The 18581-nt window shown below is 36.8% G+C and overlaps 1 protein-coding gene across 2 annotated transcripts in view; it reads right to left on the reverse strand.

The window, feature by feature from the left end:
* The window catches only part of HECA (hdc homolog, cell cycle regulator), a 45847-nt gene that overhangs the window by 25978 nt on the left and 1288 nt on the right, over positions 1-18581 (reverse strand). The window lies entirely within an intron of this gene.

Genomic DNA, 18581 nt, shown 5'->3' on the forward strand with positions numbered 1-18581 from the left:
TCAAGGATGATGTTGAATAGAAGTGGTGAAAGAGGGCATCCCTGCCTTGTTCCAGTTTTTAGGGGGAATGCTTTCAGTTTTTCACCATTTAGAATGATATGGGCTTGACCTATCAGCTTTGACAATATGAAATGGCTTAATGCATAATTTGGGGGAATGTGTTCACCAAACTTTTGTACACAATGTAAAGCTTTTGTTAATATTATTAGTCATTTTTTGAAATTTGAATAGTTCAATTTGCATATAATGGGGTCTCTGTACTAGAAAATATTTTAGCAAGGTACCTTTTCTCTTCCTTGGAGATTTAGAGCTTGAGGGAACTAAATCACTGACAACTGCACAAGTACCCTAGCATCTATACATACTGAGGAACGCAAGGAGGTCTGGGGAACTCTGGGAGCCAAATCACAACATAGTAAAATGGGACTGGGTCTTCAGATTAAGTATATGTGCAAGTACATGTAAGTATGTATATCTGCAAAGAACTGTTCAGATAGTTGTTAAAGTATCCCATTTTTAAAAACTCTAGAAAAGTCTTCTTGTCATTCATTAGTATCATTCCAATTTTAAGGCATTTTCTAAGGAAAATAAAGCTTGATTTTGGTGATCCTTGTCAATGTTCTCCTTTGTCAGCAAAAATATTCAAAATATGGTCCAAATCAAATATCAAATATCAAAATATGGTCCTTGATCATATTCTATAAGTGTGATCCCCACTGACCATGTAAGTTATAACACAGTATCCCCCAAATGTTGTACCTGCCTCTTCTCTTGATGAGCCCCAAGGTGGAGGCCAAAGTCAAAGTACAACTGGCCCCCTCACTTTACCTCTGGAATCCTAATACTGCAGCTAAAAAGACCAATGACTTCTCCTCTTCCCTGGGATGTCCTCCAGGTAAAACATATGACTGCACAATAATCTGCCAACTGGGTCATTAGCAGACCTGTCAGAGAATATAACCCATAACTCACTGCTTCCATCATCTTCCAAAAGCTCAAGTGGGAAAGAATTTTTATGAAATGTTTCATAGGTGATATGATGTCTACACATTCTTCAAGATCAGAACTCCAGTGGAGCAATTTAGTCTTCAGTGCTATCTTAAACTAGTCCAGGGATTTCATTATGGGATGTGAAGAGAATGTCTTTTAGGTGCATTTTGCACTCTCCAGGCAGCCAGGCTTCCACCTCAGCCCCTTCTTATACGTATTCACCTGCTAGGCCCCTGAAGTCATTTGGGTGTGGGACTTCTGTGCAAGATAAAATTGCTCCCTCACTTACACCAGATGGCCAAGAGCTGGTTACCTCGACCACACTGTTTCATTCCCTTGACAGTCTGCTTTTTAATGATGACATCAGACTTAATATATTTGTTTTACTTATAAATGGATATTGCTTAGGTTTTTATCAACTGTCTTTTTGTTTTCTACTCTGATGGGTACTATAAAGCATACCACTGCTGCTATTTGCTTCATATGTGTACTAGAAATCTGAAAAATTAAATTTGTGACCTACCTTTTAGAATAGCTCAGAACATGCATTTTTTCCTAATAGTATTATCCTTACTATTAATATCCTCATTTATTATTCATCTTACAGTACTTTTGAAAGCCAGTTTAAATTAATTTTAGACTAAACAAGGTACAAATAATCAGAAATATTTGTCACCTCCTCTCATAATTTTCAAATATGCATTTACCAAATGTGCATTAAAGTCTGCACTTGATAAGTACCAAAGTTACTGGTGCTCATATTCCAAAGCCAGCCAGAGAAAGATGTGCCCATTTGGCCTCAATGCCAGTGAACATCCTCTTTGTAGTAACACAGGATTTTGAACCTTGCCAGTCTAGTTGTTTTACTTTACCCTTTCTGTTTCAGACACTGCCACAAAAGAATATGATAGGAAACAAAAATGTACACAAATGAAAATTTGGAAATAGAAAATATTAATATTTTGTGCATAAATGTGATAACAGCATTTCAGTTTCCCCTCTTATGCTCCTGGAAGGAATCAAGGAATAGCAATACAGTACATGACAACCCTGAATTTCTTCATCACAACTTATCATAAGTATGGTAAAAATTAGCTGAAAATATTACGGAGTTGATGCCACATTTTGTTTTAAATCAGCATGTGCTGATATGTAAACTCAACAACACCAATTTACTAGGTCTGACACATTAAAAAAAAAACTCATAAATTATAATGCAAGGGACTGGGATATAGTTCAGTGCATACTCAGAATATGTGTTTCCCTGGGCTGGATACCTAGCACCAAAAATCAAAACAAAACAAAAAAGGTCAAATAGAAGATTTGGAAGAAGATAAGGAAATATGAATAGAAGATAAAGAAATATGCAAAAAAGTATATTATGTATATTCCCAAAATGCCTTAAAATTCAAACTATAAACTTCAAGTAGGAAACATTTCAAAGAATTCTGAAGAAGTCAGTTTTCTCAGCAGGTTTATTGCGAATGACTGCCTAAAAACAGGTCTTAAACTTTTTAGGATACTAACACGCTTATACATTTGTTTTCTTTAAAATAGCTATTATTTAAGGACCCTGTTCTAAGAGATAAAAATACACTACCAGATTCATCTTAGGGTTAAATATGTTTCATAATATAGTTTGGATCTGGAATGAACCCCAAGGCTAGATCCCCAACTTGGTTCTACTGGGAAGTGGCAGAAACTTTAAGAGGTAGGGCCTAGTGGGGTGATCATAGGTCACTGGGGGCATGCGTCCTAAGGGAACTGTGAAACCCTGGTCTCTTCCTCTCTTTTTCACTTCCCAGTCATTAGAGCAGTTTTACGCTATCACATGCTCCTGCCAGGAAGTGCCCCCACAGGGCTTTTCACCATTAAGTGAGCTCTACCCTAGGAATGGGGCTTTTCACCAGTAGTGAGCTCTGTTGAGTCAGGTCAACCAGACATGCCTTACAAATGAGGCTTTACCAGGGAGCATCAGGACAGGTCAAATAGTGGCAATTCTCTGGGACTAGGGATTTGGGGGAAACTCTCAAGCTATTCTTCACCCTCCATGACTACTAGTCTGCTAGTTTTGGAAGCTACCATAGAGGTAGGGAGAGGGAGTAGGAACAGGACAAGTTAAAACACAATAATGCTCACCATTCTTACTATGATTCAGCTATTTCTTGTGAATAAACACTCAGAATTACTGCAAGACTCTGATTAACTTCCAGAGTTTTGAAAAGTGATTTTTGAAATTTTTCCCAGTATTCTTGTTGCTTTTATGGAAGAGTAGATTTCTGGAGGTCCTTACACTCCTATTCTAGAAGTCCTTCTTCAGTTTACACATACATAAATGACAAAGTTTACAATGAACTAGAAACATTATCCTCTGCATCTACTTAATAAACTTTCGAAAAACAGAGGGTGACTATTTAAATTGTACAAGAGGGGAAATAAATTTTAAAAGTTTGATTACCACCAGATTAGCATTCTGAAGACTGGACTATGATCATGTCATACACACATTCAGAAACATCAGAAACAGAGTAGTCTCATCCCTAGGTTATGTTCAAGGAGCTCCAAAACTAGGCCCAGGCTGGCATTTCAACCTAATCACCCACCAACTTACACGCAAAGCCTCTACTTTAGCCTTGACCCCTCTCTGTCACATCAATGCAGAAATCAGATGAGAATGGAAAGGACCAGACACAGAAACTACCGTGCTCCATACCACACCTCAAACCCACAGGGTATTCAAGAATCATTTCTTGACTAAATGGTGAGAACATTTTTGGTAAAAACTAAAAAGGACTTCTGTGTCTATGTGGTACCCAGCACCTCACGCATGCTAGACAAGCGCTCTACCACTGAGCTACATCTCCAACCCCTAAAAGAATTTACTAGATACAGATATTTTTGAGATGTTTTCTCTACTGAAAATAAAAAGCAGGGCACAATGGCACGCACCTGTAATACCAGCTACTAAGGAGACTAAAGCAGAAAATCACAAGTTCAAGGCTAGTCTCAGTGAACTTAGCAAGACCCCATCTCAAACTAAAAGTATTTTTAACAAAGGGCTCAGTGGTAGAGTGCCCATGGGTTCAATCCCCAGTATCCAAAAGTAAATAAATAAATAAAACTAAAAAGTTCAATACATAAAGGAAAGATAGTACTTACAAAAATATTTTTTCAATTTGTTTTAATTAGTATAGGAGCTACAATAAGATCACTTAAGCATATCTGCCTTAGTCTCTGATTCACTTTAACCTCTCATGTTATTTTAGTGTGAGAGAATACTATAAAGTGGGTAGCAAATTGAACATACTGTGATTATGTCCAGTTAAATATGTTTTTATGTTTAAAGTAGGGTTTAAACACAAGGTTTTTAGTCAGGCAAACGACTCTATCCAAATAAATATGGAAGATTCACATTAAAAAAAAAAAAACAAAAAAAAAAAAACCACAAAACCCCAACCAGCTCGTCAACTAAATTTAACAACTTGGACTTTTAATGTTCTCTCAATATACTCAGTCTATTCTCCTAGACCCTCATTTTTTTTTTTTTAACTTTCAATTAAAACCCACAAGTCTATCCAGCCACAAATTCAAACTAAATAGAAAAATGTACACTTCTATTTTACCTATTTTTATTTGCATTCTGTATTCAATACTTTGACAATAAGAAATCCACACCAATAATGCCCATAAAGTAGAAAATTCATATTTCTTCATCTTAGAAGCTATATCAAGACCCAAATGGACAGGGACCCAAGATATGCTTGCTTGAAGCTGTCAAGATAGACAATGGTTCTATAGTTTTTTCTGAATGTTTCTTAAAAATACCAAAGTTCCTCAAATACAGGAACCTGTAAGCTCAGATTCTGCAAATACTTTCTGAGCACACTCCTTTAATGATATGCCCAAGGTCATTCAGCTGTGGCCTTCCCTTTCCCATTCCACCCACATAGATCCATAAAGAACACTGAACAGGGCTGGAGATAAAGCTCAGTGGTACAGAACTTGTCTAGTAGGCTCAAGGCTCTGGGTTCCATCCTGAGCACCACAAAAAATAAATAAATAAAAATAAAGAACACAGAGACAGCAACAACTTGTGTAAACAGATTACAGCACAAGTTTCTATAATTGGTAACAGTACCTTATTCAAAATGTTCAATGCTCATATTAATACTCAAGACTTACTTTAAAACTAGGTATAAGATAAACCAAATTAAAGAAGCATTTTAGCCCAATTAAAGCATAAAGTTTTCCTGATCCCAAACTTTGCACTATATAAAAATAAACAATGAGGCAAACCTACTCTAAAATAAACTGCTAAACTCAAAGGGCGGGGGGAGCAACAAGCAAAGGCTCCCAATCATTTAATGAGAAAATAAAGCAATTTTTTGTCAAGAAACACCATTCTCTTGGAATGGAGAACTTCAAATTAGCAGAAAAAGAAAGACTGAGAATCAGAAGTTCAGTCTGCTTTGTCTGCACCAACTGGGTCAATGGATTAGGTTAACATACCAATTCCCAAGATGATTTTAAGACTACTATATTTAAATCAATAAAACCTCAGCACATGTAGCTAAATTCATTTCCCTACCCTACCTAAACCCTAAAATAAACTGAATCCTTATACCCACTTGTTTTCCACATGCATATTCTGCCCTGCTGAACTCTCTGAAATAATACACTTTTTGCTCCCTTGATTTGCCTTGAAAATAATCTAGTAAAAGCTTTTCAGTGATCACCCTAACATCATTTTGCTGCAATCTGGGACGAAACAACAAGTCTTTGCCTGGGGCCACACTGCACAGACAATTTCTGAAATGCTACATCAGCAACCAACAAGCAAATTAAAGAATCTGTTGCAACAAGGAAAGACTTGTCAAAGAAGAGGGCATGTCTAAGTCTCATTACATAGTTCAATAAAAATGGAAATGACCCAAGATTCAGTCATGATTATGTCTTAGCCTAGCAGTTCACCACATGTACACACTCAAAGCAACTTGCTATAATATCACTTGTTTTTAAGAGTGTGTTCAGAAAATTTTCTAAGGAAACTTCAAATTACAGATTCCTTTGATATTTTAAGTTAGTGATATCATTGTAAGTAGATATTCATTCCTTGTCCAATTACTAACTCATGTGGAACCCAGATGTAATTTTTTACTACAGATGTTTCTAGGTTTTGGGTTTTCTTTTCCCTTTCTTTTTTTGGGCAGTATAAGAGATTAACCCAGGTCCTCACACACACTAGACTAAGCAAGCACTCTACCACTGAGCTACATTCCCAGCCCACTACAGCTGTTGTCCAAGACTCAAAACCATTCATTTCAAAACTAGAGGGGAAAAAAAAAATCTCCCATTTGTATAAGAGTTACCAAAAATTCTAGAAATTTCTTTTTGCCATAAGAGAATTTGTCACATTAAATATATATTAAGTGTATATAACTATATTCTAAATGAATTCTAAATAGTATTTCCAAATTTAAAACAATAAAACATTTCAAATTAATTCTTGAAAAAAATTTTCCAAGTCATCTTTAGATCACATATAGAACAGTAAAAAATAAGTTAGGAGGAAAACCGATTTGCTCCAAAGCCAAAAATTTCGAATCTGAATCTCAAGGTTGACGCTTAGAAAAATTTTTGTCAACCCAAACCTAAGAAATAAGCTGATTCCAACATATGAATACACATAGGTGTATGAATACACATATTCTATGAATACACATAGGTGTCAAGTATCTCGTGCCCATAGAAATTGATTTGATAAAATCCACAATACAGTTTGGTAAATTCACATTTCTATAACCTATATGAAATGCAATATTATTAAATGGGAGGTAAGGAAACAAAATTAAAGTCCTGTGACCATTTGCCAAGCATGTGACCCTACAGGCAAGTAAAGAGCAAAAAGCAAAAAAGCCTGAAGTGAATCAAGATATCAACTATGTGATACATAATTACAAATCCAGTCACAACAGTATATCATGCAGTACAACAGGCCCAAAGTGAGATTCTGGTAATCAAATAGTTATAATCAAAGTGGACTCAGCTGTTAAAACAAAGCCAAGGAGAGCCTAGAGACTGGATGATTCAGTCACAAGGAAACAATCCCAAGTCACCTATACTCACCTACACCTCTAGTCACAGGTGAAAGAATCCTCCCCAAGGTCCAGCTGCCACAGTCCTTCCCTACTGTGGTGTTGGGAAGGTCCCATGGAGTAACTCTGGAAGGTCTCACTTAAAGAACTGGACTTGCCCTGAGACTAGTAGACAAATGAACACTGAAGATTTTCTGGGAAAAAACACACGGCAAGGGCTCCCAGATTCAAACTTACAAAGAAAAGCAAGGCTTCCCACAAGAAGCAGATTATAGATTTTGGAAAATCAGCATTTACTGCAAACCAAAGGGGCAAGCCAAGGTCCACCTTGGTTCTTTCAATTAAAAAGAATCCCTAGTTGTGAAAGGGTCACAATGCATCACAAACTGAGACCCAAAAATCCATCTAAAGCCCCAAATCATGGCACAAGTATTTGCTTCTTCAAATTGCTCTATGATTTGCAGAGTTCGTCACAAACAATACCATGTTATCCTCACCTTCTCTCGATAAAACTTGGACTTGGAAAGATTCAGTAGCCTTGGAAGATTGGAGAGCCAGTTCTACAGCTCTGACCCGTGTCTTCCAAATCTCACACTCTTTTGAACAAGCAATAAGTGTGGGAATCTTTTCCAAATCACAGATATTTGAGAAGGTACAAGGGTTGCCTGGATCAGCATGATGCACAGTGTGAACAAACTCTTGGTTCAATAGAGTGCTATGTTCTCATTTTATTAACATACACATGTAATTTCAATTCAAGTGCCAAAATGAGAAAAATGAAAACTTTCTTCTGACTTGGCATTTAAGTTTGTTATCACAAGCAAGATAGGGGCAATTTAGCCTTAAGAGGCCTGTTTGAGTTTGGTTCTTTAGAACAGGAGATAACAAGTACATAATGGGCCTTTGTCTACAAGTTTCAAAGTCCTACTTAGCTGGTATTAAAATGGCAGGGGATTTTAGAAATGTGAAAGAAGAGACAGGTGTTGAGCACTGAAGTTCAGCTGTTCACTGGACAGTAGTGGCCAGGGACACAGAGGTCAGGGAAAGCAGCAAGAATCGCAACCAATTCTGTGGAACAGAACCTCACAAAGGTAACAGCTGATATTCAAATGAACTGGTCACTAATCCTATGCCATGCTCAAACCATTCTGCCCACAAGTAATTTCACAAATTTTTCACTCTTCCCTACCTTGACTGAAGTTCTAGTACTGTGTAGATGTTATGTAATCATACAAAACATTTCTAGTCAGCAAGGACCACCTTTAAACAAGGCTGAAAGACAAATAATAATCTACGGAAAACATATGCCAAAGAGAATCCTGAATGCACAAGGACTTCGTGCAAATCAACAAGAATACAAATATCTTATTAGCAAAGTGAACAAAGATCACAAATAAGAAAATGTACAAATATACAAAAATACTCAATCAGTATACACAGAAAAAAGATATTTACTCACTGAGAATCCTACAAACTCCAATAAAAATAATAGGTGATTTTTTATCTGGCCAAGATAAAAATGGCAATGAAAATTAACGTCAGGGAATGTGAATAAATGAGCACTCCATGAGCTGGAAGTATGGCTCAGGGGTACTTGACTTGCCTGTGCAAGGCCCTGGGTTAAATCCACAGTACTAAGGAAGGAAAGGAGAAGGGAGGAAAGAAATGAGCACTCCTTACACTGCCAGAGTTAGTGTAAACAGGCACAGTGTTAGTGTACAGGACAGGTTTGACAATATGTATCTAACCAGTGATCCCATTTTTAGGACTTCACACACTAAAGAAGAGAATCATGTCCTAGCTATAAACTTTAGTCCATTAAGAACAGAAGTGCCAGCTCAAACATTCACAATCTTCAAATTGCCACAACCAGGAATTTCTCCTATAGTAAAAAGAAGGAATAAGATAAATGTGTATAATGTGTGAGTAAAGTGCTTCCTTAGGCAAGTGATGACTTACAAATTTAATTTCAGTCTGAGTATCAGAATAAGCATAAAGTCCTTTAAAAGCAATATAATACTGCTTCTTTGATTTTTTTTTAACTGAACTTAAGTCCTCTACCTAAAAAGCCTATGTATAGTTTTGCATTATTTATGCATCATAATGGTGGTCAAGATGAACCCAATTGTGGCACAAGGGTTAGATATGCTTCCTACACTCAAACATACCTTTTCTGCAAGAAGGGAAGAAGGCCAACCCCTGATGCTTGACATTCTCAGCCTCAAATGCAGGAGCTGGGCATGATGGCACACACCTGAAATCCCAGCAACTGAGAAGCTGAGGCAGGATGATTCCAAGTTCAAGGCCAGTCCTAAGGCCAGCCTTAGCAATTTAGGGAGGTCCTAAGCAACTTAGCAAGACCTGTCTCAAAACTTAAAAAGGTAGGGGAAAGGTTCGCTGGAGATGTACCTCAGTGGTAAAGAGACACTGGGCTCAATCTCCAGTTCCAGAAACAAACAAACATAAGATTGTGGGGTGTTGCACCTAGCTTCTAGTAAGTACTTAAAAAGTGGAGTTGTGGTACCTTCGTTTTTCCTGACACTGGGAATGGTTGCTTCTCCTTTCTGCAAGTTCCCTGAGTTCTATAGTCCTAATCAGTTCACTAATTATCAAAATCTTACCTAGGTTGGGGTTGTGGTTCAGGGGTAAGAGCACTTGCCTAGCATGTGTGAGGCCCTGGGTTCAATCCTCAGCACTACATGAAAAGACAAAGGTATTGTGTTCATCTACAATTAAATATATATACACATACATATGAATCTTACCTAATTTGCTTCTGTGCTGCAATACATCATCTTTACTCTAAAACTAAAAGCCTAATATAATGGAATCTTATCATTATAAAGCTAAAGTTACTGTACTAAGTAAGTCCTGCAAGAAAAGAACAGAGAGGAGGAACTGGAAACTGAAAGAAGTCACTGAGTTACCCTGTGTGTTAGATATTCACATTTCTGCCTCTACTACTGAAGGGTACTTCCAGTTCTCAGTGCCAGGCTGTCTCCATGATTTCTGGCATCACTGCTTGGGGCAGTCTATATCTGTTCATTAACATCCATCACCAACTAACTATGCCACACTCAAAGCCTCTCTGATTACAGACCTGCTGCCAATCAAAAATAGGCAGAACTTGATTCTGTACATTCCCTGGGTTCAATTTCTGCCCAGATACTGAGATGTGTTAGGCATAACAAGTTATATTATAATACAGTTCTATTAAATATCCTACTGAAATAATCATCACACTCAGGAGTGCTCACTGAGAAACATAAAACTTGTGATTCACTTTCAACATTAGTATAGAAATACTGTTCTGAAATGCTTCTACAACTTAAAGGGACATGATCTAAAGTATAATCAAACTTTTGCTTACCCTTAAGGAAAAGTACATATTAAAATGTAGCGAATATCTCCTTAATTTACAAGAGAAAGCTGATACACTGCTAACTTTTGCCTAAATGTGTTCTCCTGATCAGTTTTATATAGGCATATGCCTTAAGGCATTCTATTTCTAGTGAATTTCCAATAAAATGAAATAAATATAAATTCTGAATTATGACATATAGGCCACCTTTTGCTGACTATCCATAAATGCTCTTTTGGAGGTATAGCAATATCTTTTGAAGGGGCCCAGAAAATGCCATTATGGTATAAAAATTATTTTGAGCTAAAGACTTTGAGTTCCTGAAATCTCTTCTTGTCTAAAAGTAGAGTGTTCCCAAAGAACTCAATTATCATAAATCCCCTCCCTGAGAACAACCAGGAATGACTGACTCTTTATTACCAGAAATGAGCAGTCTCCACACAAAACAGACATTATCACAAAACTATCATATATCCATCTATTCTCCTAAAAGCTCATTTATCATTAAAAAAAAAAAATCATTTGTTTTCCTGTAAGTACCCACTGACCCATCCTCTTCCCATTAAACTGGTATTTAAGCCCCAAATTCTAACCACATTTGAGTCAAGTTTTTTTCTCTGATGAAATGTCTTTTCTCCTGTTAATCTATTTTTTTACCAATTTAATTTGCAGACCCTCAAATACAGAGCCTAAGAGGGTAGAGGAAAAGTTTTTCCTTCCCAGCAATACAAATTTATGAAATGCACTGTATTATGCACATACATCAGAAGCATGTTTTCTCATTAAATGCAGTCTAACCAATTATATGATTAACATTTAACATTTCCTCTTTTAAGTCTTCCTTTTTTTCACTTTTCTTTCAACTTCTTATTATCTTTCTTGTTTCTAACTCAGACTATTTTCAAGTATAATTTAGTAGCAATAATTTGCTTTCTCTTTCTACTCCTGACAAACAACATATAAATTTTAAGTGTTAGAAACACTATTCTTTGCCAGTTTAAAAAAGCTCAAGGACAATCAAGTTAAAATATCTTGTTGATTAAATAGAGCAAAATGCTATTTCGCCAACCACAGAAAACTCAAAACTTTCAAAATAAATAGAACTAAACATGGTGTGTGCCATCATGCCCAGCTCCTGCATTTGAGGCTGAGAATGTCAAGCAGCAGGGGTTGGCCTTCTTCCCTTCTTGCAGAAAAGGTATGTGCAATTTAATAACACTGCCTATCACAAGAGTTTGTTTTAAAAATAAAGGATGATTAAAAATAAAATGAAAAAGTTGTCCAACCAGGCACAGAGATATACGCTTGCTACCAAGACAAGAAGAAATAAACCTGAAGGACAATTCCCTCGCTCTAGAGTAAACCCATCTGCTCAGATGGTCCCAACTCCCCCTCTGACTTTTAGTTTTTTGAAGTTAACCTCAATTAGCTAATCTCCCATGGCTCAGAAAGCACAGGGCTGCTAGTACTCACAATTAAGACTGGGTACTATGACACTGTCATCCTTTGGGGCAGAAAAACAGTGTGCACCATGTGTCCCTGCTTCACCGGAAAAATCACAATCCAGGGCCTATATGGCAGGTTCAACCTCCAATTCCTGACTAGCTGTATCAAAAGATAACCATATCCTGTCAGAACGTACAATAACATAAACAAGCTTATAAACTTCCTATGATTATCCCTTTTTGCATATTCAGTTGATCATGTCCCCACAAAGCTTGCTGGATAGTGTCTGATTCTCCACTGGCTACAAAACAACTTGTTTGACCGTCCAGCCCCAACCACTTGGAGCTGCAGATGCTACCAATGTACCTTGAAACAGCCACATCAAACTCCTGGCAGCAACTGGAGCAAGGCCCTTTCCCACTCTTGCTTCCAACATCCTTCCTCTGCCTTCAGAATTTAGCACCTCTCTTTCTGCAATACTCAGCTTAAACATCCCCTCCTTTAAGAAACCGTTTTTTCCTGCTAAGCACCCATAGCACATTATCATGGCCCCTGGTGCTCTCTGCCAGCTTCACAATGAGCCCTCAAGGGTGTGGATTCTGATGTCCCCAAGTATAATTCTACATCATACTTTCAGTCACAGAAAGACAGTAAGCACATAATAAATATTCAGTAAATCAATGAGTGCAGAGATAAGCAAAACAATGGGCAAAGAAGTTAATAAGGAATTCATGAATGAACTCTCTACTTGTTGCCTGGAGAGAAAAAAGGGTCTTTCAGGTAGTTCTCAAGCCTGGGCTGATCTGATCCTAAAGGACACCCTGGGCTCCTCACTTCCTTTCAACTACTCATCAACTTCATATATTCACTCTACTTCTCCATCTTCAAATTCAATCTCTAAATTTAATCCAACATTCTGCTACCTCACATGCTCCTGCTCCTTACTTCACAGCTGCCCATGTGTAGTACAGGTAATGACCTACTTGTATTTATCTTGATATAAGGAAGATAAAATCATTTTTACACATTATTTTTCACCTTTTTCTTTTTTATTCAACATGTAATTTTTTTCCCAGCTAAACCATGATCAGAGAGAGATAAAGGGGGAAGAAAAGCAGATTATTTACATTCAAAGCACAGCTTGAATAAAAATCTGTACGATGCCAGAGCTGTCTTCTACATTTATATTAAGAGGCCCTCACCTCCATCTAAATGCCTCAGTATCTGTTCTTAAGAGCATGACACTTCAGTTTTGTAGCTGGACACAGTTGAACAAACCACAAAACTTATAAAGCTATTGTTGATAGTGCTGCTATGTTCCAGACCCTTGCCAAAATCTTTCACATAGATTGTTTTCCTTCAAAAGCACTCCCAAAGGTTTGCAGAAAATGGAGGCTAAGAAAGGCTTTGCCCCAAAATCACTTTTACTAAAACCGTGACACCTAGCTTTACACTCAGCTCTGTTTAAAATCCATGATTTGTTACTACAACTTTAAAAACTGTAGGCCTTACTTCATACAATTGAATTATGAGATTGTAAGACAGAACTTCAAAGGCCTATGCCTGCTTCTTTACTAACTCTTTTACTATTTACCAAAATATCATTCATCATTATTAGATAATTTGTTGAATCCCTGTTGGCTACCAAATCACTGAACACCACCAAAGTCCCCAGCAGAAATAAATCTATGACAGCATCTGCTGCAGACTCTAGATCCAAACAGGGCCCTCCTGTTACTGAGGTATTTTGAGGGTGCCAGCAATCCTCCAGCATGCCTTTAAAATAACAAGAACCAGAGACCAGTGAGACCATAGGGAAGTCACTCTACAGAGTACTTTTAAACTGGTACAACCTTTCTATAGTACAATATATCACTATGTATTAAAAGGCATAAAAAATGCACTTCTTTTACACAAATCCATAGATAAGAATTTTCCCTAAGGAAGGGCTATGGTCTGAAAGTTTGTGCCTATCTAAAACTCATGTTGAACTTAATCCCCAATGCATATTAAAAATATGGCCTTCAAGAGATTACTAGGCCATACGGGGGTCTGCCCTCATTAATGGGATTAATGCCCTTATTTTAAAAAGGACATTAATGAGGAAGAAAGTATAACCCCTCAACCTTTTCTGCCCTGTGAGGACACTAAGAGAAAATGTCATCCATGAAACAAGCCCTTACCAGGCAATGAATCTGTCCATACCATGTCCACAGCCTCCAGAACTGTGAGGAATAAAATTTAATTGTTTACAAATTACCCAATCTGTGGTATTTTGTTATAGAAGTAGTAACAGACTACAACAGGAAGTAACTGGATAAACTGCCAAAGATGTGTAAATAAGAACCTAAATGCCACATAGTAGCAAAATGATCAAATTATCAAGATGCAGACATGGCATATTACACAATCATTTAAAAAAATGATGCACCTATACATTTACTGCTCTGCTAAAATGTCCATAAAACATGAAGAACAAAAATCAAATTGTAAAACACATGATCTTTTTATGAAAACTGTATATGTACTTTAAAAAGTCAATATGAAAAAATTTTAGAAGGCTACAAGTATATCAAAATGTTAATAATGGGGATCTTAAAGTGATGAGATTATATGTTTGACTAGAAATTTTTTTTAAAACTTGCCTTTTTTTTCTTTAAAATTTTCTGCAAATGTTCATTTTATTCTTGGAGGAAAAAAACAATATTTTCAATTAAAAAACTCTTAAGAATGCCAAAGAGCTGGTGGCCAAATCAGTTACCACAGACCTTTTTTGCCCCTTAAAATGTCCTTTCTGGGCTAGGGATATAGCTCAGGGGTACAGCACTTGCCTACTATATGCAAGGCCCAGAGTTCAATTCTCAGCACTGCCAAAAAAGAAAAAAAAAAAAAAAAAAAAAAAAAACCCTCCCTTCTGTTACCTTCAAGTTCTTTAATTATATTGTCTATAACTAAAACCTGAAGTAAATTCAGGTTAAATGGCAAGAGATTTCTCAGTTTTATCTCCTGTTTTCAATTTACAGAATGAAATATATTCTCAGACTTACAGGAAAGCCAACATTGAAGGTTTAGTTACTAGAACTTAAACACAGGTCCTATAACAAGTAAAGAAATAAAGAATAGACTATGCATGTAGCACCATTAGTGAAGCACAGAGCAGTTCTTCACTAAAACACACATAAGTGCATAGGAAGAATCTATGATGGATGAGTCTGTATTTTCTATCAAGTACCACTGCAAAGGTAAATTTCAAAAGACAATGTCCAAAAGCAGCACATATTTTTAAAGACCTCTCAAAACCAATTTCTAGATGAAGCAAGAAAATATCTTCCAAGAGCACAACATATATACCTGAGACCCTCAATAGATATTTCTTGAAGTAAAAATAAACAGCAGGCAAACACTCCTCATTTTCCTTCTGAAGGCTACTGCTAATTTGTAAATGTAGTAAGAACAAGAGTAAACATCTAAAAGGAGACTCTTTTTAAAATGCACTACAAATTTAGGGTTATAAAAAGTGTATTTAGTGGTCTCAGTACACAACAAAATCCAAATCGTCATAGGGAACAGGTGGTATTCAAAAGAAATCTACTTGCAAACAGATGTATGGGATTCAGAACACATTTTCCCATGGAAACAATGGTATAATGGTGGTTCACTCCCAGTCTGGTCCACAAAACCTATTCGGATGTTATTGAGAAAAATTTATACCACATCTGCATTTTATATGAGTGATAACTGATAGTCTAAATGAAGAAACCAGTAATGCTGGGGGAGTAAGAGTCCCTCTCCACAAAGGATCTTCAACTGAAGAGATGCCACCCCCAAGGTCATAACCCCTTCTAGAGGGCAGCCCAAATCCAAATGACCAATCAATGTCTTGAGGTGATATACTCTGATGGGCCATCCCAGCTACACAGCTCTCCCTCTATTACCTGTGCATCTAATTTCAACTCTTCCCTCTGCCCAATCCTGCTTCTTTCCCTCTTCTGCTAGTCAGAAGCACTCTCCAATAAACTTCCTGCATGTACATCTCTATCTTCGAAATTATTTCCAGGATCTGAAACAAACAGCCAATATTTTATAAGCTCATATTATAAGTCTTACACTGTCCCAATATACTATATCTATTATAAAATAATAGATATAGATAGGTTGCTACATATGGGTATGTACTATAATCTCATTATACACATGCAGAAATCTACAGCTCAGAGAAGTTAAATTATTTGTCCAAGGTCACTTCTAGGTCTACCAAATGCAAGGACAATCACTAATTCCATCTGCTAGAATGAGTTGTTGAATAACTTAAGGCAAAACCAGCTCAAGGATTCCAGGGGCAGTCAGGAATGAGTGGCATGGTGAACCAAGCTCAGCCACAAAACAGGAATTCATAAAAGTACTTGGGATCCAGGCCCTGAAAACTAGACACACCATAATCAAGGTTTCATATATTTTCAGGCCTGAAGAAAAAAAGAAAGGCCTACCGGAACCAGAATTTCAGAATGAAACTACAGTTATAATCTACTGCATGATTACTAGATCCTAAAAATAATGGCTGGCAAATCTTGTCCACCTACAATAGAAATGCTACAATATGGGCAGACACATGTTTACTATGTAGGAGGATGTTTCCTTATTTTTTATTCAGCCCCTGAAAATGTTTCATAAACTAATATCTCAAAACTTACATCTAACAAATTTATTATTAGAGGTATGATATCTTTACATTTAATATTCTACTACTTGTTCAAATTCACAACTGCAACCAGTTCAATTCCACCATGCCACAGCCTCTGCAAGCTTTCCCTAGCTAGCAACTTCTTCTGTATTTTTTTTTAATGTTTTAGTTGCAGATGAGCACAATACCTTTATTTATTTATTTTTATGTGGTGCTGAGGATTGAACCCAGTGCTTCACACATGCTAGGTCAGCACTCTTACCTCTGAGCTACAACCCTTAAACCCTTTGTAAAGTATTTTTACCATCAAGGAACAACTAAAGGCTAAAGTTACAATATCCTGATGGCCACACTGTCCAAAAGCTACAAGACATGAAACCACCCTCTAAATTCTGAACTACTACATATAAAAACTATTATCTTTAAGTGAAGTCATTAAATTTGCATGTTTGCAGATGTAGATAAAATCTAGTCATCAATGATAAACCATTTCGAAGTTTATCAATATATACTACTTCCTTGAAATAATTATTTGATTTATAATTTTCATAATCATAAAATCTAGTGTCCCATTAGTTATATTTAGATATACTAAAAATAGCTCAATTCACGACTTTAAATTTCAAAACTAATTGGGCAGTGGTTGATTCTGAGAGTTTACGTATCCGTTGCCCTCTCCTGTAAAAATTCACCAATGCCTCCTTTCCCATAACCCTACATCCTATACATTTTTTAAAAAGCATTCGCAATTTCCTTATTCACTGATTTTGTACATAGGAGACCTCAGCATCCATATTCCGATACCCCGGAGTGCAGAAAGCAATGACAGGTTCTTCAAACTAAGGTGAATCATTCACTGACATAGCATACATGTCACAACCAAGAACTGGGCATCATAAAATTCAGCTCACTGTTCCAAGTTTGTACCTTCTATGATCCTGATAATGGCAACACAGGCCCATTTCTTCTTTCCCCAGTCATTTAATAAAACAAGTTCCTACACAAAAAGCATAGCTTCACACATATATACAATACTGATAAATTTGAGTTTACTGCTTCGAATAAGAGTAATAACGGGCAAAATAACCAATTTAAGGTTACTGAACTAGGAGTAACAACTGCTTAAAACAACTAAAGAAAACTTCCTCAAACCCCTTTAAAGTGATCACATCTTTTGTATCAAGAAAAAAAAAAAAAAAAAAACAGGCAGGCAACTTGAAGCTTTCAAATTGGGGTAGGAGGGAAGAGTAAACCAGAACAGGAATGCAAGCTGCATGAGGACCAGGATAACCAGTGTTGATTACCACTATATCCCCTACATTTTAACACAGTACTCTAACACTGTAAGTGGTTAACATTTTTTGACTGAATAAATACTAGATATTATTCACTGCATTTGTGAGAACTTGACTAAATTCATTACACATAACAAGCCCTTAAGACAACAAGAACTGGGCACTTGACAGAGGAACGCGGGGCCTCACAAAAACCTTATGAGGAATCAGTTAAATTTTTTTCCTTCATTTTTACAAATGAAGAAATTGAGTCAGAAAAACTGACCCTCCCAAGACGACAAAGTTCTAAAAGCCTAGGCCAAGAGTCTGTCTTACCCAGTCAGTCTAGGCACCTTCCTTTCTGCCACAATATCAAAATGAAGTTTAGAGTTAGAAAAACAGCAGAACATGGAGAATATAGACTGGCCGAAAGTTGTATTATCAAACATTCACAAATGAGGTAAGTTGTCTCCAAAAATAAAGAAATAAACCTTTCCATTTCAAAAACTGCAGAGAAACAGCCCATGGGCCTACAGTTCTCCTAACAGGCTACATTCACCCTCCTATGTTCTCAGCACTGTGGGGTTAATGTAAGTGCTGGTGCCTTTTTTAAAAAGTGATCTACATAAAGGGTGGCTTCCAAAGCTGAAAGCTGTGTGTTAAAAGGCAGATATAACGATCCTAATCTGCGTTCCCTAAAATACACCTAAGTGCTCTTCCCTGAAAAACTGCTT

Source organism: Sciurus vulgaris, assembly GCF_902686455.1.
Source record: "Sciurus vulgaris genome assembly, chromosome: 7".
Classification (NCBI taxonomy): Eukaryota; Metazoa; Chordata; class Mammalia; order Rodentia; family Sciuridae; genus Sciurus; species Sciurus vulgaris.